The 20,277-nt window shown below is 42.0% G+C and overlaps 1 protein-coding gene across 5 annotated transcripts in view; it reads left to right on the top strand.

The window, feature by feature from the left end:
* Window positions 1-11,743: 11,743 nt before the first annotated feature.
* DAB2 (DAB adaptor protein 2) overlaps window positions 11,744-20,277 on the top strand; it is a 59,517-nt gene continuing 50,983 nt past the window's right edge. For 3 of the 5 annotated variants that reach the window (XM_060092835.1, XM_060092833.1, XM_060092834.1), the window contains exon 1: window positions 11,745-12,134. The gene's annotated coding sequence lies outside the window, so the exon portion shown is untranslated. Of the gene's footprint in view, window positions 12,135-20,277 lie in introns of all 5 variants that reach the window. The other 2 variants (XM_060092836.1, XM_060092832.1) reach the window with 1 other exon arrangement.

The raw sequence follows: 20,277 nt of genomic DNA, 5'->3' as shown, positions 1-20,277 counted from the left end.
GCATAAGTAGAGAGAGGTTATTTTAATAATCCATGTGAGGAATGATGATAGTTTGGACCACAGTGGAGGCAGTTGGAGGCTATCAGATAATAAGAACTAAAAATTTAAAAGTTCCAATTTTTTTCCATCAATACCTATCTACTACATTATCGAGTGCTTTGTCACCTGTTAGTACTCACCCCCAGACAGTGGAGGCAGCACCAAAAGTTTAAGAATTCTTTTCATAAGAAAACCTTTAAATGAGAAGAATATGAGTTATTTGCCAAGAGTTTGTTATCTTACATCCATCATTATATCATTTAATCCTGAAAATAAACCTGTACCACAAGCATTGTTTCCCATTTTACACATAAGAAGTTTAAGGTTCAGAGAAGTTAAACAATTCATCCAGTCATATGAACAGTTAATGACAGAGCCAGAATTTGAATTTATACACACTTAATCTCAATCCCATGTGATTTTCATTGTACTACAGTGTGAATTAGGAAAAGTCATTATTCTGTTTCCCTATCTAATCATTATGGCCCAGATCTTATTCCAGAGAGACATTCTTCATTTATAGGTAGTTGATTCATCAATTTAACTGATGGTTATTGACCAGGAATATTGTGAAAATAGACCCTTCGTGAATGAAGGTATTGGGAGAGAAAGAGGCTAGTACATGCCTTATACCAGGGCTGTGCTACAGCCGACACCCATGCTCACAAGAGCTGATCTGTCCATCTCTACATTCAGTGATGTGATGTCACATCATACATTGAAATAAGCCCTGGTGGATGTAGTTACCTCGTGGAAATCAGCTAACACACTAAAGCGGAGCTTTCTTTTTCAGAGACCTGGTTTACCAACATCCTATTGCCTATAACTCAATCACAACTACATATAAAGGTGTGGGGCGGGGGACAGAGATGGGGGAGGGGTGGAGATGGGGGAGGGGTGGAGTTGGGGGAAGGGCAGAGTGTTATCAAATTACTAAGTATAGTTAATGTCTAACAGTAGTTTAAGAACTTCCTCAATATAAAACGAAATAATAGAAAGTGTCTGCTTGACAGATAAACACATTTAAAGTTTATGATTACATGTTTCCTGGTTGGCCTCAGCAAATGACTATAAGACTTAAGCACATTCACCTGCAACTGCAGAGTTCTAGACTGGTTTTCCCTAAACACCAACACACCTAGCCTAGCTTTGGCAGGTGGTGTTTCTTCAGCAAGTACACCTTTGGTGAGCTCAGTTCCTCCACGGAAGATCAAAGCCACAGCAATCCTGGCAGAGGCAAGCCAATTGCGTGGCTGGCCTGAAGGAATGCTCTTTCACCAAGGAGAGACTGAGGAGAGGAATCAACCTGAATATTAAGCAAAATAAGTATGCTTTCCTTGCCATGGGGACAAATCAGGATACCTTCATTTAGATGGAGTGATTACCTCTGAAAGCCAAGGAGAAATTGTTTGAGGGTTATTGGTTATTTTGAATCATCCTCACACCTTGTATCTTCCACGAGTATTTTTTTTCCACTTTAAAATTATTTCATTTGCCATAAAACACATATAACATAAATATGTAATTTAACCATTGTTAAGTATACAATTAAGAAGCATTAATTACTCTCACAATGCTGTGCAACCATTACCATTATCTATTTCCAGAGCTTTTTTTAAATCATAACATAAATCAAACATAAAATATGTACCCATTAAGCAATAACGCCCCATTCCACATCCTCTCCACCTAGCTCCTGGCAAGCTCCAATCTACTCTCTGTTTCCATGAATTTGCCTATTCTAGATATTTCATATAAGTGAAATAATACAATATCTATCCCCCTGTGTCGGGCTCACTTCAGTTAGCACAATGCTTTCAAGGTTCATCCACATAGTAGCATGTATCACAACTCTGTTCCTTTTTATGGCTGAATAACATTCCATTATATGGATATATCACATTTTGTTTATCCATTCATTTGTTGATGGACACTTGGGTTGTTCATTGCAGTATTATTTACAATAGCCAAGATATAGAAACAACCCAAGTGTTCACTGACAGATAAATTGAATATTATTCAGCCATAAAAAAGAATGAAATCCTGCCATTGTGACACTGTGGATGGACCTTAAGGGCATCATGCCAAGTGAAACAAGTCAGACAGAGAAAGCCAAATACTGTATGATCCCACTTACACATTTTATCTATTAAAACCAAACTCATAGAAACAGAGAACAGACCAGCAGTCGCCAGAGGCAGGGGGTGAGGGGTGAGGGAAATGGGTGAAGGTGGTCAAAAGGTAAAAACTTCCAGTCATAAGATAAATAACCTCTGGGGATATAAATGTACAGCATGGTAACTACAGTCAACAGCATTGTATTGTATATTTGACAGTCGCTAAGAGAGTACATCTTAAAAGTTCTCATCACAAGAAAAAATTTTTGTTAACTACGTGAGTGATTGATATTAATTAAACTTGTGCCAATCATTTCACAGTGTATACATATATCAAATATTATGTTTTGTACCTTGGACTAATACAATGTTATATGTCAATCATAGCTCAATAAACTAGAAAAAATACAATATGAAAAAGAAGAAAAAGAAAAAAAAGGCAGATTTCCGGACCTCTCCACAGACCCACTGAATCAGAACCTCTGAGGTAGGACCTGGGAATGTGCATTTATTCCACCTTCCTGGAGACTCTGAAATGGGCCAATGTTGGAGAATCCATGCCCTACGTTGTACTGCCTACCCCTGCACTGGACCAGGGGAAGGGAGTGGGGAGGCCACTGTAGCAGAGGCTATCCTGCTGAGACCTATTGATGTGGAAGACTGTGGAGCTTTCAGGGATTTCAGGAACAATGGGCATGCCTGAGGATCCACTATCCCAGACCTGCTGGAGGCCTGTTGACCTCACGTTCTTCTCATACTCACATCTCTAACTTCCTTCACCAGGTCCAAGACAAGGCAAATCCCTGGTGTTCTTCAGGGGCACTTGCTTTCACAGAACCCAGAAGGCAGCATCAGCACTGACCCAGTGGACACTCTTAGGCTGCCAACCCTGGTCTGAAGGCTGAACATCCCTGAAGGCCTTCGGTACCACATGCCCTACTCCCATTGTAGCCCGCTCCGAACTTGGGGCTAATGGCTGCTAATGTGGCAGCCATCCTTAGCAGGGAGGGGATCAAAGGAGTTAGAAACATCCTTTTGGAGATGTCATGACACTTGACTGGTGTCATCTCATTTTGTCCTTCAACAGCAGGTGAGAGAGTGTTGATTATCCCCATTTTACAGATGAGGAAGATGAGGCCTGAGACAGGGAATGGGGAGGTAGAATTCCCTGATTGGTCCTGAGATAGACAGGGGAGAGCTGGTGGCTGTCACGTAAGTGGTCACTGCGTGGATAGAGAGCGGGGCCCAGATCCCCACCAGTATTTCTTTTAAAAAACAGCAGCTTATATCCTGAACCAACACACACACACACACACACACACACACACACACACACCTGCTACCACCTCTACTCCTACCCAATCTCTCTTAAAACCTTTCTCAGAGAAACTCTCCTTTGCAGGGCCTCATCACTGCTGTCTTCAGCTGGAGTGTATAACTTCCCATTTTCTCTTCTCCCTCTCATGACCACTGTCCAAAAGGGCCAGACCCAGGCTTCAGGTCAGGATAGGACTTCCTCCTCGTGCTCAACATCTAGACACCAGAGATGGCCTGGAAAGATGCTGAAGTCATGATCAAAGACAGACAAATGAATCCGAATGAAGTCATAGATCCAGGGAGGGGAGAAGAGCAAAGAGAGATGAGGTGTGAAGCCCGAGTGTGTGGGGGGCAGTGGAGGGGCAGAGCAGTCGCAGGAGCCAGCAAGCGGAAGTGACTGACGTGCCTTCCAGAGTTGTGCTGGAGAGTCCGTGTCACTTGCAGCCTTCTCATTTCTTCATAACTTCTAACAAGAGTCAGGATCGCATAGGGGTTAATCCACAGACCCTGGAACCACACTATCTGGTTTTAAAACCCAGTTTTGGCATTTTTTAGCCTGTTATGTTCATCAGTTTCCTTAGTTTCTTAATCTGTAACATAGAGAAAATAATACAGGTTTTAACTAACAGGACTGTTATAAGTATTAAGTAAAGTAATATCTATAATGTGTTTAGAAGAGAGTCTATATAAAAAAGCCATAAAAGTAAAACAATACATATCCATGTACCCTGCGGCAAGTCTTAGAAAAAAAATTATCAGCATGATTGGACCTCTCTTTTATTTATCTCTCTTTCTTCTCTCAAAGGAAATCACCATCTTGAAATTGTGATTTATCATCCCCATGCATCTTTGTATTCATTTATATGAGTATTGTGTCTCTAATGCACAATTTTATTTTCTATATTTTAAACCGTCTATGAAGTATTTACGTATTCATCTATACCTTTCGGCTTACACAGTTCATCTGTGTTGATGCAAGCAGTTCTGGGTCATACATTCATGTCATTGCTATTATTGTTAGAGTATTCCCAATGGATGCCTGCACCACAATTTATTTATCTGCTGTCCAATTGATAGATACTTAAGTTGCTTCTACTTTTTGCTATTCTAAGCATTCTTAGACATATTTCTTAGTAAATGAGTCAGAGTTCTTCTAAGCTGATTTAGAAGTGAAATTTCTGAGGTTTAGGGTAAGCTTATTTTCAAAATTACTTGATATTTTAAAAATTATTCTTTTAAGATATTCAGACAAAAATCACATTATCATCAGCACTCTACTTGTGCTAACTACGACTACAAGTCTTTTAGACAAATTGATTTGTTTAATCCTCATAACAACACTATGAAGGAAGTTCTATTATTTCCCTCACTTTATTGAAGAGAAGTTCAGCAATTCTCAGATCTCACATTTGGTAAGCTGTGGGGCTGGGATTCACACCTAGATACACTGGTTCCAGAGTTATGCTAAATGAAAATAGGATATAACAAAAAGCCAAGAAATTCTGACCAAAAAGTATCACAAGGTAGATAAAAAGGTTTCATTGAAGGAAATGAGACTTCATATAATCCAATATGAACTCATCTTAACTAATTACATTTACATAGACCTTCTTTCTAAATAAGGCCCATTCTGAAGTTCCAGGGTAGACATGAATCTTGGGGGGAACACTATTTAACCCAGCAAAGGATCCCCTTCTATCTTCTGTGGCCAAAGAGAAGAGTCTAATCTACTTTCCACAGGGCAGGACTTCAGATACTCAGAAAGAGCTCTACTACCCATAGATCTCCACTCCCAACCCCTGGCAAGACGTGCCCGATTCAGTCAGGCCATGCTGGCAGCACATCCAGTAGCTCTCAGTCCCCAAGAAAATTCCCTCACTGTCTAAGTGGCCCTGCTCTGGACGCTCTTCCATTTGCCAGTGTCTTTGCATGAAGGGGTAGCTACAGCAGATATTGGACAGACCGATACAGGAAACAGTAAACCCTAAGTGTTGTCGCTAACCACTATAATTATGGTTGGGTCATGACTACATAAGCCATACGTTCTAGGTCATTCAGGAAAGTTGAGTAATAGTTCTAGCTCTGTCTCTAACTTTGTAAACAGAAGTAAATCAAGGTTTCTGAGCTTATATTTCTTAACCTTTAGAAAAAGGAATGCTTGCCCTAACCTGTTTGACAATGATGTTGTGGGGACACAAATCAGATTGGTACAAAACACTCAGATAAAAATCTTCAGATAAAAATGAATAGGAGGAATGTGACTAGACAACCAAAATGCAATGGAATTTAATCTTCTTTTACGCCATGGGGTCCTTTGATTATCCAGTGAAATCTGTGGTGCACCTCTTCAGAAAATGCACATGAGCGTGGGCACACACATATACCTAATCTTCAAAGTAATTGGGGAGGGAATTCCCTGGTGGTCCAGTGGTTAGGACTTCATGCTTCCACTGCAGGGGGCCTGGGTTCCATCCCTGGTCAGGCAACTAAGATCCCTCAAGCCATGCTGCCAAAAAAATAATAATAATTTGGGAGTTAAATTACCCTGGAGTCCAGACATGGTTTCCCTTCCTTCTTTAATTAAGAAGTGATTTTGAGCCTGAGGATTAAATGAGTGCAGCAAATAGTATTCCCCCTTGATTCACAAGTGGTTGTTCCAGTTTAGAACTGAGATTATTAAGCCAACCCAGGAACCCCAGCACAGCAAGTGGCCATAGTTGGAGCAGAGTGGAATCTTTTTTGGATCGAATTGAGTGTCTAGATTTCGAGGCCTCTTTCTCAGTAGTAGCAACAGATCTCCGAAGTAAAAGAGGTTGGTGCTCATTTTCTGCCTTTCCCCTGCTTTTAATATCCCCATTTCAGCAGAAACTCACTCATCTCTCTTTGACAGGATGAAACTGATCCATTAAAGTAATCCTCACTAATATGTTAGAAAATCAGGGTCTGGGATTAGCCCAAGGGATCAGCCTTAGGAAAGTTCACTGCAGCCAGAGGAGCATCATTACCTAAACACACGATTTACTAGTGAGAGAATTTCTGATGTTGGTGGCGGAAATCATTTGGGACAAAAGCACCTTTCTTGTCCCCCTCCCCCCAATAATGTATTTTTTGAATAATTTTTGCATAATTTATAGTATTTATATAATCTCAAACTTTTCAAATTCCTCCCAGGTATATAACTTCTTTTTCTTCCCACCAGAAGCCAAAATAGGAGGGGAAGACAGGGCATGCCCATTTTATAGATAAGAAAATTGAGTCCTTGAGAAGTTAGGAAACTTGCAGAAATCTTATACTTTGGTAAGAGATGGAGCCTGAACTTTAACCCAGATCTGATCTTAAATCTCACTTTCCTTTGCTGTATCAGAAAAACAATTATGTACATAATATACAGCTTCAATTTTCATATGGCCCCTTTGAAGCCAAGATGTAAAATGATGTCAGGGATAGTAGAGGGCCATTCCAGGAGTTGGAGGTCCTATAATCTTCTCTTTCTAGGTAACCTTAAGCTGGATGCAGAGTGGAGTTGACAATCGCCTCCACCTGCTCAAAAATAGGAAAAAAATCAGTCCCTGCTCTTACTGATGTCTGAGATCCTTTTAACACTGGGCAGTGCCTTTCATACCAAGTAAGGGTCATGGTTGGAAATGCAAATATCTCGGTACAGGTCCATGCAAATGACTGGTATCAGATCCTTCTCTGAAAACAAGTCTTGACAGGGGAGGGGGCAGGGAGAGAAGTCACCACCAGAGCCAGGACACTGTCTGAGGCTGCAGAGAATCAGGGGAGAGAGAAAGGGCAGTATCTAAAGACCAGTGGCACCTGCTTCCTCTCAGCCTTGCTGTTTTCCCTCGCCACACAGTTCTCAGGGCTCAAAGAGGAACAAAATGAGTGTCTTCTTGACCACAGGAGAAACTCAGTGTTTCTCAAAGAGGGTCCCCAACAACACAGCGTCCGAATCACCTGGAAGGGCTGGTTAAACCTGCAGATTCCCATGCACTGCATGCCTCTCCTCCCACACCAACCCCACACACACACCTTTCCAGGCTCTGGGGCTGGACCCAGGAATTTTCCCGGGAGCAAGTTCCCAGGAGGCCTGTAGTGAACAGTAAAGTTTGAGAACTGTGCTCTAGAGGCCAAATTAGATCAGGAGGACACTGATGAACACTGACTTCTGAAAGACCTTGAGGAAAACTCCTCAGGGAAAAGCCATCTTATAGCTCTTACAACTCTTCTCTCTCCTCATCTTAAAATCATTTGGTGTATTTTTTTAAAATTATACAAACCTATGGATATATCATTTCACTTAAATGCACAAATGAGATCTATAACTATATCTGCATACAGGCTCTTTTAATTTCTTTTCCCTTTTTGCAGGGCTCTCACCCTCCTCCTCCCCCTATCTACCCTCATCTCCATTGGGTCCCCAGTAATCTGTATTGTCACTAGTCTCTAGTGTCCCTGATAACCATGCATATACACGCACACACACTCAAACCTACATAGCTAAGTGTTGCTTTCTGTATTGCTAAAATAGAAACATATTTTACATTTTTTTCTATATCTTGTTTTTCTCACTCAACACTACCTAATAGAAATCCTTCCATATTACAAGGTTCAACTCCAATTTTATTCTTTTAAATGACTGCATATGATTTCATAGTGCAGATGAATTGTAATTTATTCAATCATCCCCTTACTGACAGACATCATTTTTTCCCAGGTTCCTGCTATTGTGGACAATGCAGCAAGTAACATCTTTGTATTTTTTAATGTATATTTTATTTCTAGGGGATAGATTCTTGTTCATAGGATAGAGAACTGTATAAGTATTTGCTACAATAATAATTAATATTAGCATTTTGTAGTATTACATGTGTTTTTATTTTTAATAACTCTTTTCAACTTACTTTCCAAGTAAGATAATATTTTAATGAGTAATTCATATGAGGACTCTTTTTCCCCTTTACAACTTCTTATTATAAAAATTTTTATTATAGCAAAATGTAACTAGTTATGTAAATCTATCATATTGAATTTTTCCTTCACTTTACAACATTCCAGCTTTTCAAGTAACATCTGAGTTTCACTAATGTTTCACATCAGAAGCAAATAATAAATATTGAGTTCTGAGGTGCGATACAGGTGTAACCAAGAAAACAAACAAAAGCAACCAACAAGAGAAAATGAAACAAAACAAAAAAAACAAACAAAAAAAAAGAAAACCAAAACAGGCTGCCTTTAGTAGACTACCGTCCAAATATCTTAGATTTTAGATAGATAGAGAGATAGATGAAAGGGAAAACCCTCCAATGTTTGCCCTGCCTTGCCAAAAGCCAAATCTGATAGGGCCAGTTTTTCTGCATCTATGAATGTGCAGAATGAGTGAAGGTCAAAGAACATTTTCTGGGAACAATAGCTATTCTCTTCTCTCTCTCTTTTTTTTTTTTTTACAACACCCAGGAGGAAAAAAAAAAAAAAAAAAAAAAAAAGATGTGACCTTGCTAGATCCACAGACTTCAACCAGTCCTTGTTTGATTAGAACATCTGGAAACATCCAGCAAGGAATCAAGGTGCACAGACAGTCTACCTATGGCCAAGTCTAAAGGACCATTTACAATTCATGGGAAATGGCAGGATTCAAAATGGGATGTTGAAGGGAAACAGGAACAGTAGGGAAGGAGATAGGAGAAAGCCTGGAGAAGGGAGAGAGAAAGCCTTGCGTCTCTGAGCTATAGGCGGAAGAAAACCCAGCTTAATTATGGAAGAAAAGACACACACATAGGATAGCTCACACAGGCAGAGTTGCTGTGGAAGCACATTCCAGGAAAATCTTAAGAGATTACTTTAATAATAAACCATGCATTCTTCAGCAAGCCATCACGGGATTAACTACCTCTTTCCTAGGCTGGGAACAGTCGTCAGTTTTGGGGTTTTTTTTCTTCCTTTTCCCTTACAAGCAGGTTTTGTGCAAAGAAAGAGTCATGCAAGGATCACAGTTTTTCAAACATTGCACTCAATTTTCCTCACCTTAATTGTCTAAACATTAATTTCAGAAGTTGTAAGAAAAGACCGTGGTTTAGGCAAGGTTAATGTCTGGGTGGGTTTGGGTGTGATTCTCTAGGAGCAAGGCTGTTCATTTTAGATTTACCTAAAAGCCAACAACTTCCATGGGACAGGAGACTATGTTCTACCAGGGATAAAAAGGGTTGCATTTATTTTCATTCTTCTCTCTGTCTTTTTATTTTTCTTTCTTTCTTTCTTAATGTGAGCAGGATACTGAATTACTGCCAGAGCAATATCAGAGCCCTAGAGATATAAAAACACACTTCAAGTCAAATCAGAGTTCTCCACTGTCAACTCTTAAGATATCTGTGTGAAATGACAGAGCTGTCCACTTCAAGCTGTATGTGTGAGCCCACTGCTCACAAATGCACTGTTTTCATCAAAAACTTTCTCTTGAAACTACAGCTTATGGCAGATGAAATCATTTTCTTCCTCTGGCTTCTTAGACAAATCCCTTCCATTTGGTGGGGTAGAGCAAACATAAGTCAACATTTCTTGATAAGAGTCTTTCAATTAAAAAAAATAGATGTGGGTGGTCACTTCTGAGAAAGTGTTACATAGTGAGGTTAAAAGAGAGACCCATTTTTTTTCCTTCAAATTGTCAAAGCCTCTGTTTGCCTGAAACCTACTGTCATTTTTCCAGCTACTTACTTTTTGGAAGGGAAACCAACCCTCTGTACTTCTGGATCTTAAAAATAAAGCACCATGTCCTAAAATGTACCAGAATTAAAGTTCTCTGCACAGAAACTAACACACCACTGTAAAGCAATTATACTCCAATAAAGATGTTAAAAAAATAATAAAACAAAACACAGAATGTGGTATAAAATAAATAAATAAATAAATAAATAAATTACTCTGCACAAATGTTATAAATACAGTCCCAAGACTAAATTTTATATACCTCTTGTCATTCACACAAAGTCATTTTTTTAAATAATAGCAAATTACCTCAGAGGAATATTGAAAACTGTCAGCACCACCCTCCTCACCTCTACCTCCCCAGGTATGAGGGGATGAGACAGGTGGCAGAAAGGGTAAAGGTCAAAAGAGGTAGTATTCTCATCGTTGACAGGTTGTGCTGCTCTGCACGCCTGGCTCCAGGGCTGTCCCAAGCCTGACCTACTTGAGAGCAGGGACTGTCACTCACACTGAGCTGTCCCAAATTACGTGGTTTTGCAGTCGGATCTAGGCTGGGACCACAAAATACATATCTGGTGTCCCATGAGCCTGATTTGAACCCCCAGTTTCCAGAGGTAAAATGCAAATCCACTGTGTGTTACTTACTCAATAAAATCAATAACCCCTTCCCATCCAAGTCGCAATTTAGTTTTTTTTCACATTTAGTACACACTGTCTCAGACTTAAAAAAAAAAAAAAAAGAAGGAAACATAGACATACTTTTCACAAGAATAATGTCGTAACTCTTAGAAATCAACAAAGCTTCTGGGGATGTTTTACAATTGTTCATGATTTTAAAATACAGAGAAGATGAATCCCCAGCTCGTTAAGGTCCACCAAGATACACTATGGAGTGCCTTCTACTGCTGAGTACTGTATGTCAATATTTTCAAACATTTTATTTCTCATATTTCAGATTTTTCTTAGAAGTATAGGAAACACTATAGAAATCACTGCAGATAAAGTCATGTTATGTGTCTACACAGGGATGCCCATACTGTGGGAGAAGCCAGTATATAATCTCTCTGTTTATATCAAATATATTATAGCTTGATTAGTTAGGTTATATAGGCGTGTGTATCTTTGTTTATATCAATTTCATAGAGAGAGTATTGTCTTTATATCTGTATACACAGGATTATATTTCATACATAAATACAGTATGTTTTACATATACGCACAGATTACCCACCCATTTAAATTGGTGCACTTAAGTGCACCCACGTCTGCCGTGAAAGAGACACGCATTCCTTTAAAGGGGGCAATCACACGTGCAACTGTAGCGACAGCAGATCTGAGCTAGCATCCACTGCTTCTTGCCAGGGAAGTCAGGAGTAGAGGCAGCCCTTTGTTCAAAGGGCCCTACCGGGTTAGGATGACTTGGGACGCCACATCACTGGAAGCGGCAACGCAGAGAAGGAATTTGTGAGATGAAGGTCGCTGGGTCCCACCCCTTTCCTGCGGAGTTTCCCTTTCCTGTCCTTAAGCGCACCCTCCCCTGTCCCTTGTCCCCAGCCCCGCGAGTCTGGGCTCCGGACGGCGCCCTGACTCCTTCCTCCTCCCCTTCGCTGGGCTCCGGGCGACCGCCCCGCGCTGGTGGGGCTCCCAGTCCACGGGAGCCGGCTCCTCTGCGCGGCCCCAGCTCGAGTTAATAAACAGTTAAGTTTGGAAGACTCAGCAGACACGTTGAGGGGGAGTTACCCAGCCCAGGCAGCAAAAACATCCCGGCGCATTCCTGGGGAGTCCTCAGCTGCCAGCATCTGATTAGAACCATATCTCGCCGGGAGTGGCCCGCGGCTCCGAGGCTCCCGGGCCGGCGGCTATTTAAGCGCGGCCGCCGTGTCGGCTGCGCGGTAGCCAGGAGGCTCAGGCACCACCGGGAAGTCATGCTCGCATCGCGGAGGCGCTAGCTAGCCTGTGAGTAGCTTTCCGATCCTTCTTCCCTTTGGCTCCATTTTTGGCGACCCCTTTCCCTCCTTTGCTTCCCTCCCGCTCCGCCTTGGGATGCAGACCTGGGACTGCTGGGGCATCTCAGAAAGGAGACGGTGTGCTTGAGCGAACAGGCGGTTTTGTGGCCTGACATCCGAGGAATGCTCCCACGAAATGCGTTTATCTTTGGGGTCGGAATCCAGATGTCCAGCTAGTGACATTTAACAAGCGCCTCGTGTGTGTGTGTGCGTGTGTGTGTGTGTTTGTTTAAAAGCTCTGTGGGCAGCCCGGATCGGACGCTGGTGTGGCTGCTGACCGCCTAATTAACTCCCCCAAGGGGGGTTATTTTTGCCGTGTGACAAAGGCTGGGGACCTGGTTTGTGCCCGCGAGAAGCTTTTTCCCGGTGACTGACGACGTATGGCATTAAAATGTGAACTTTGTCTTACACCCGATTCTTAAGCAAGTATCTGCCCAAGAGACTGAACAAACTTGTTTGAAATACTCCGAGGGTTTAAGTGGTGTTTGCCTGCTTGCTGTAATCTGGAAAGATTAAGTAGGAATTTTGGAAAAGGGGAAAAAAATGAATGGGTTAAAACCGTGGAGCCCCAGTCAACATAGCGGGTTTCATAGCCTAGAGCTGACTCTGTTATTTGTTTCTGTAGTCCTTTCCTCTTGACTTAATTCTTAGCCTGGAATTCAGGTCCGCAGTCAATTTTAGAAGGGAGCCCTTTGAGTCCGAAGGGAAATCGAACTGGATTAAAAACACTTAAAGAATCTGGATGTTATCTGCACCCCATCCATTCCCCTCCTCCCCCCACCTTATCCTCTTTCTTTTTAGTTTGTGTTTGGAAGGAAGAGAGGCACTCTGTAAAACGAGAAGAGCCGAAATAAGCTTCCAGACACATGGAAAGACTTAAAAATTATGGAGGGGCGACTTCATGAATAGTAAATGTTGTTATTGCACTATAAAGTGACTTAATGAAAAAATTTCTGGCCCTAATCAGGCAAAGCAGGGGAAGGGGGGAGAGGGAGGTAAGACAGAGCTAACTCAAACAGAAGGAATGGCTGAGGAAAGAAGGCAGCTGCAGAAATGCCCTCAAGAGGTCCGATAAGGCTCTTGGAATGGCTTTGATGGGGTATGTAATTGATCTTCCTGCAGGCTTGAGGTTTGCTCCCCACACAGGAGCATCTAGGGGCTGTTGGGGCAGGAGGGACTAGCTGGGAATGGGGGAGCCTGACAGCTACCAAATGGCTTGCCTCCACGCTCTGTGACACCTCCACCTGGCTTCTGAAACCAGCAGCCAGAACTTGATTAGGCTACTCTTCTCTGGGCGTGGTGCCTGCCCCCTCCGCCCCCGGTTCTGTCTCTCCCTCCTCGAGGGGAGATAGGCCTCTATGACACTGCAAGAAAGTTTATTGCCCTGAGAATTCAGAAGTATTTGAGATTGAGCTCTCCTTCATCTTTGGGGAAGGGTCCTTTTGGTTGAAGTGCTACGTATGTGCTAATAAACAATGGTACACCTAATGCAATGTGCAATCTTGTTGAGAAAGCACAAAGGAGGCCTAGTGGTTTTTTCCAATGTGTATTTCTGGAAGAGATGACTTCTAAATCCCTAGTCAGTATCCTCCTTAGGCCGGCTGGATTCTTTTTCTTGTTGGTGATGAGTAACTTCACTTCCCCTTCCCTTCCCACTCCCAACTCTCTCCCTTCTTACCCAAATGGATGCCCTAGCAACCAGTTCTTCTTAAGCTACACCCTCCTCCATTTTAAAGCAGATGGTAAGAGAACGTCTTCCGACTTTGAGCTGTGACACATAGGTAGTCGCCATTCTGGTGACCTTGGACACAGCTGATCTTCTCCTGAGGATGTGAGAGAGGGAAGGGAGCCACAACGCTTGTTCAAAGCCTTGCCTCATTGCTAAGGACAGAATCCAGGGTCTGCATTTCCACTCGAGACTTTTTATAGTTGGAGATTCAACTAAAAGTCCAAAGTCCTGTGCATTAGGCTTATGTCTTGCCTTGCCCAAAAGGTTGAATGGATTTCAGCCACCTTGTTTGGGTTGAAGGGAATTGCTTTCAAGACACTTGTTGGCATGAAGGAAGGTGGTACAGGGACCCCTGGAAGCTGCTGACCAGCTGGTTGGGGTGATATTATTGGCCTGCTCGGCCATGCCTCCCATTACCTGAAGATTTAGAGAGCAGGAAGACGGAAGCCTTGGTCATGGCTCCTGGTCCACAGGGGGCTTTGTGGAGACATGGGTTCTTGGTGGTACAGCCAGTATGTGCTGCTTCATTTCTCTTTCTACCCTCATATGTCTGTAAGCCTACACTTGCTACCACGATATTTTTCACCTGGGTAGTTTTGAAGTTTCTATGTGTTTCCCTTCCTCAGTGTCTCTTGACTTGAGGATTTAATTAATGCTTTTCTTAAAGACAAACCTAGGATGCTGAAATACTTGAGAAGGCTGCCAAAGACAGAGCTCCAGGGTGTTAAGTTGCTCTAAGGGGAAGCAGAAGATGCCTCCCCAGGTGGAAAGCCTTGAAACTGGACCAGTTAGGGAGGTTTTGGTATTTGACCAAACGCATAAGGCTCTGTACACTCCAAGCAGAAACAGAATGAGAACTCGACTCGAAATATGAAACACCTGAGGAACAGGATGTGGTATTTGAAAATTCTCTGGCGCTGCTGTGTAATTCTAAAGTTGAAGCTGTGCCACTGGATTGCACAGAGGTTGGCCAAAATCACATTTAGCTGAAATAGCTGTAACCTCAGATCTATGTATTTAAGGGTAACCTAACTCATGGTAATGTTTCCTGACTTGATTAATCCTGTGTCTCAGAAGGAAAGCAGGCCATCGAGCCCCCTTCTATAAAGAGTACGCTGATTTCTGGTGAGGGGAACAAATGACGCTGCGTGTGGACACAAAGGGCTGCCACACAGGCCGTTTCCGCCTCACACCTTGCTCAGCCAGGCAGCGGTTGCGAGTGTGGGTTCTGGGGCCCCATTGCCTGAGTTCAAATCCCAGGGACAGCACTGCTGCTCATGTGACCTTGAGCAAATTGCATCATTTCTCTGACCTTAAGCTTTCTTATCTGGAGAGAATAATAATACCTACCCCCAGGTTCGTTGGGAAGACTGTTAAGCCTGTATGCTTAGAATACTTTATTCTGATGTTTTGTTATCATGTTGCCCCCTGAACCACTGAATTATGTATCTCTGTGAAAACTAAAGGCGGAACGGGGAATGTCTTTGTCAAAGTTGGACACCGCCTGTCTACCTGAAAAATGTTAATCACTTAAGCACTTAATATTAACAAAGCCAGGGAGTTTGCTGTGCTTAACACTGAACCGACTGGGAGTTACTCTCTGTTCTCTGCCTGGAGACTGCAGTTTGCTTTGGTCAAGCTGACCTCCTCTGGTCTCAGTTAAGTCTTTCCCCCCACCCCCTACCCCCAGAGCCCCTACAGGGAAGGAGCAGTCCTTGCCCCTGAAGTCAGCATTATAGCAGAAGGAAGTGGGAAGGAAGAGGACCACGGGAACTAAACTGAGGGACTAGGCTAGAAATACAAAGTCTTCTGAGTACACAGGGCCCCATACTGTCCTTGCCCACGTAGCTGGGCAGGTTGCCACCGTTACGCCCCTTCCCAAATCTTTCTCCTACCTTGGAAGGAAGCCTGTCACTCTAGAGTAAGCAGAATCTGAACAAACTGCTTCCTGGTCTAAACATGGAAGTTACTTTTTTTTTATTAAGTGAGATAGAATCTCCTCTCTACTTACCTCATCCTTCTAAAGTTATTTTCATCCAAAACTGTAATCCAGATTGTCCAACTCTTGCTAATTCTTACATCATCACGACACAAACATTATGGCTTCTGAAATTTCAGGAACATGAAAGCTGTTGCCTCAATATAGAGCAAGCCAGTCAATGTTTTTCTGCTGCTGTAACTTATAACTTAGCCCCTAAGCTAGCTAGAGGCAAGTGACCTTTAACTGCTTTAAACTAGTAAGAGCTCTGAGTGAACAGAGCAGGCTGAGTGAGCGTTCAGGGCAGGGGAGCTACGCTGAGGCAGAAGGCATGAGGGCTGTCACGTATATGTTTAGGTAACCATGGAGCCGGTAGGTTAGGAAGTCAGAATACTGGAAAAGCTGGGTTTGAAATGTTCTCCAACCTGGAAGAGATTTGGGTGAGGAATTTACGGTTTAATGTTTTCTCTGGGTAAAAAGCTACCCTATTTCTCCCTAGCAGTGTGATGCAAAGTATTATTCTGAAACAGACTTAGAACTTTATGTAACCGATGAACCATGTAAGTTCTCATTTAACAGTCAGATTCATTCATTCTTTCAAGATTGGACACGTAGTTAGCTAGAGTGTATAGTTCACAGCTAGAAAGAACTCATCTCAGACTAGCTTTCAGAGTGCGGTCTCCAGACCAGCTACATCAGCATCCTTGGGAACTTGTTTGAAATGCAAATTCTTGGCTCCCATGCCACATCCACTAAAGCAAATATGAGCAGTAGGGCCCATCCAGCTGTATTTCAGCAAGCCCTTCACAGGATCTAAGAGTAACTTTCATATTTCAGTTATTCAGTGGAAAGCACAACAAAGTAACTGAATTCCTACAGTCACGGAAATAGTAAAGCATTGAAACATCGCTCAGTTTAACTGAATCTTAGAAAGATGAAAAAGCACAAACCTTGACATTTTCCCTGCTATCTCACATAATTGCTTTCTTGATTCTAGGAAAACCGATCTACTCCTTAGTTTTATATTGTCACCTCGCTTCCAAATCCTTTTCCCTTTAGGGTTTTTAAAAAACATAATTAATCTCCATTTATTAGAAGACTGTTCCAGTTGCTTCTTTTTAAAAAGATTTCCGTAAACTAGATCATTACTCTTGAATCAGATGGTTCCCTCTAACCTATAAAACTTTTTATTTTGTTTTTTCATGCCTTGCCCAGAGTGCAGATGTAGGCCTTGCCATCATGGTAAATGAATCAGCTGCACTTAGTTTTTATAGCGCTTTGTGGTTTATGAAGTACTATTCCATTCTCCCATTTGACTTTCACTTTGAATAACTTAAGGCAGAAAAGATATCTCCATTTCTTAACTCCAATATGATCAATAGATATCAGCCTGCCCAAGGTCATACCATTAAGTGGTAGAGCCAGGATTCAAGCGTGAATCTTTATGATTCAAATCGTGATGGTTGTCAGAATATTTAGTAAATACCTGTTCCGTGAAGTATGTTGCTAGGCTAGCAGCAGAAGGACTCCCAGTGAATAGAAGTCTAGAAGGAAGTCTAGAAGAAATTCTATTTTACGTGAAGTAAAGAATGTAGACTCTATTCCTGCAGTGGAATGGGAGCATTGCCATTTCTCAGGTGTGCTACTCAATGTCCCTGACCCTTAGTCACCTCACCCTCCTTGCAAAACAGTCCTAAGAATGACCAGTGTTAACCAGAGATGGGTGTTTAGCAGAGACCACGCCTTAGACTGAAAGATACAAGGGTGTGATCTAGAAGGGGGGAATTGGAACTCTGGCTTTGAAGAGGCAGCATAGGTTAGTGGTTAAGAGCTTGGGCTTTGAACTACAAATGATGGTGTCCACAACCCAGCTTTGCTTTTGAAGGCAAGGGATATAACAACTGAGCTTCATTTTCTCCATCAATAAAACGAGTTGTCTCCAAACTAAAATTAAAGGAGAAGCCATGAAAAAAAAAAAAAAAAAACTTCCTCAGAGCTGCTGCTTCAGAAATGTACCTGCTCTAGGACTATAATTCTCAATGAAATAACTAAATTGATATTGGAAATGGGTCTTGTTCTCATTGTTTGTGGTCTTTGGGCAAGCTAAAATCTAGAGATGAACACATTCAGGCTGAAAATGAGACCATCTTCTTTACCTACCATGAAGATCAAGCAAGAAGATGCGGCAATGTTTCATAAACAAGTACAGGCACACAGATGTTAATTCTTAAGGTACCACTTAAATGTCCTCTGGGCAGGACAGTTGAGTCCTCCTGAGGTCTAGAATTAATCCAGGCCCAAGTAACTGGAAAGTTAAAAATATCTTCACTAGGGCTTTCCTGGTGGTGCAGTGGTTGAGAGTCCACCTGCCGATGCAGGGGACGCAGGTTCGTGCCCCGGTCTGGGAAGATCCCACATGTCGTGGAGCGGCTGGGCCCGTGAGCCATGGACACTGAGCCTGCACATCTGGAGCCTGTGCTCCACAATGGGAGAGGCCACAACAGTGAGAGGCCCACGTACTGCAAAAAAACAAAAAAATCTTCACTAATGTATCCATGTTGGGTACAGCTGCCTTCCTTGTTCTAAACATTTCACCCAAAGGATCTCTTATTTTTCATATTTGAAGTTCCCTACTAAGGGGCCAAGAGCTGTTCTAATCTTCTATAATATGTAATGCACATGTTAACATGTTTTTTGTTACCATTTAGGGCAGCAGAAATAAGCCAAATATGTTTGACTATTTGTCAGAGGGCTCTCATAGTCCTATGAAGAATGCCAAACCAGTCTGGCTTTGGGGCACAATTGTAATTCAGATGAGAAACATGTGATTTACTTGTAGATCAGAGGATCAGAAGTTGGAATGGTACACATAGTAGGTGCTCAAACCTCCCTAAAAGGAAAATGACAGCTGTGTTTTACTACATCAGCATTGGGTGGTGGTAGTGTAATTTTTTGTTTTTGTTTTGGGATTTCTTTTTTTACCCTTTGCTTCTGAAGTCAGATATCTTAAATAAAATCCCAGTTTTGAAGTAGAAAACAAATAGAACAGGCTCCTCCATCCATAGCTGGTTGACGATAAGGAGATTTAATATCGATTTCTGCCTGGACCAAGGTTCAACGATAGCTAAGGCTTTTCAGAAGATTTCGTGTACTTGAATTGAAATGATAGTTTTATTCAATGTCCAACCTGTCTTCTGAAGGATATCTTGATGCATAGATGTTTGCTTGGCTGCCTGATAACTTGTTCTTGGGGTTCCTGATTTGTCCAGGTGATCTAAAGTTTTCATTGGTTGTAATTGAAAGTTGGCTGAAAGCATTTACCTAACACCTGCTAGGGAACACATAAGTGTCAAAAATTGCTGCCTACCTGAAATTCAGAGAAAATGACAACCGTTCAACTAACATATGGTTTTATTATAATTAAGTGGTACAGAGTGGTACAGAAAGAAAAGGACGCAGGTGTGATGATGGATTTGGCTTTCAAAGGAATGGTGGAAGTCAAATCAAAGGTAGGAAGAAAAATGCATTCTAGGCAGAAGCTCATAAGTACATCATGCAGATGTATGCCCAAATGATTGGCCAGTTTGGCCAAGAGAAAGTACAGGTGGTAGAGAGGTAAGGGATGATATCATTTGGAAAGGGGAGATGGACTGCACTGAGCTTTGGATGTCAGGGCAAGGACTTAGATCTTTATCTGCTAAGATCTCTTTATTAAGAGATCTCTAGATCTCTTTATTAAATCCAGAAAACAAAATGCTGACTCAGATCAATTAACCTGGTTGTATTGGCAGGATGAGTTTGAGTGCAATTGCTTAGCAGTTGAAGAAAGACCTGTTCTTTCATGGAAAATCAGCAAGGTAAAGAAAATATTTTAATATTAAGGGACAAATTGCAACCGTCTATTACCTCTAATGTTTTAAGTGCACTCCTTCTACCAGACTGCATGAGGACTAGAAAAGTATGGTAAATGATTCCCTGACCTCAGAGTTTCATTGAGTTAAGGGAAGAGTTCCACATGAATCAGAGGACAACAATAGGTCAAGTGTAGAGAAATGGTAGGGCCGGTGAGAGGTAAGTGAAGACCTAAGACAACACATCTTGAGTGAACTTTGAATGACAGGTAGGAATTTAAGTAGGTGAAGGCAGTAAGTATAACAGGCTAGGGAGGTAACAAGAGAAGGCACTTGTGTACTTGTGTGTGCATGCACATGTGTGTGTGTGTGTGTGTGTGTGTGTGTCTAGGGTAAATGGAAGAGATCAGCTTCTCTAGGGAACAGGTGGCTATGTATATATCTACTGTGTATTCTAAATATACAAGGCTTTGCATCTCAGATGGACTGTAAATAGAGGAATTGAACACTGATGCCTGATTAATGCAAAATCAGG

The sequence above is a fragment of the Mesoplodon densirostris genome, chromosome 3 (genome assembly GCF_025265405.1).
Source record: "Mesoplodon densirostris isolate mMesDen1 chromosome 3, mMesDen1 primary haplotype, whole genome shotgun sequence".
In the NCBI taxonomy this organism is placed as follows: Eukaryota; Metazoa; Chordata; class Mammalia; order Artiodactyla; family Ziphiidae; genus Mesoplodon; species Mesoplodon densirostris.
Note: the sequence above shows the minus strand (reverse complement) of the source record. Positions and strands in the feature narration are given on the sequence as shown.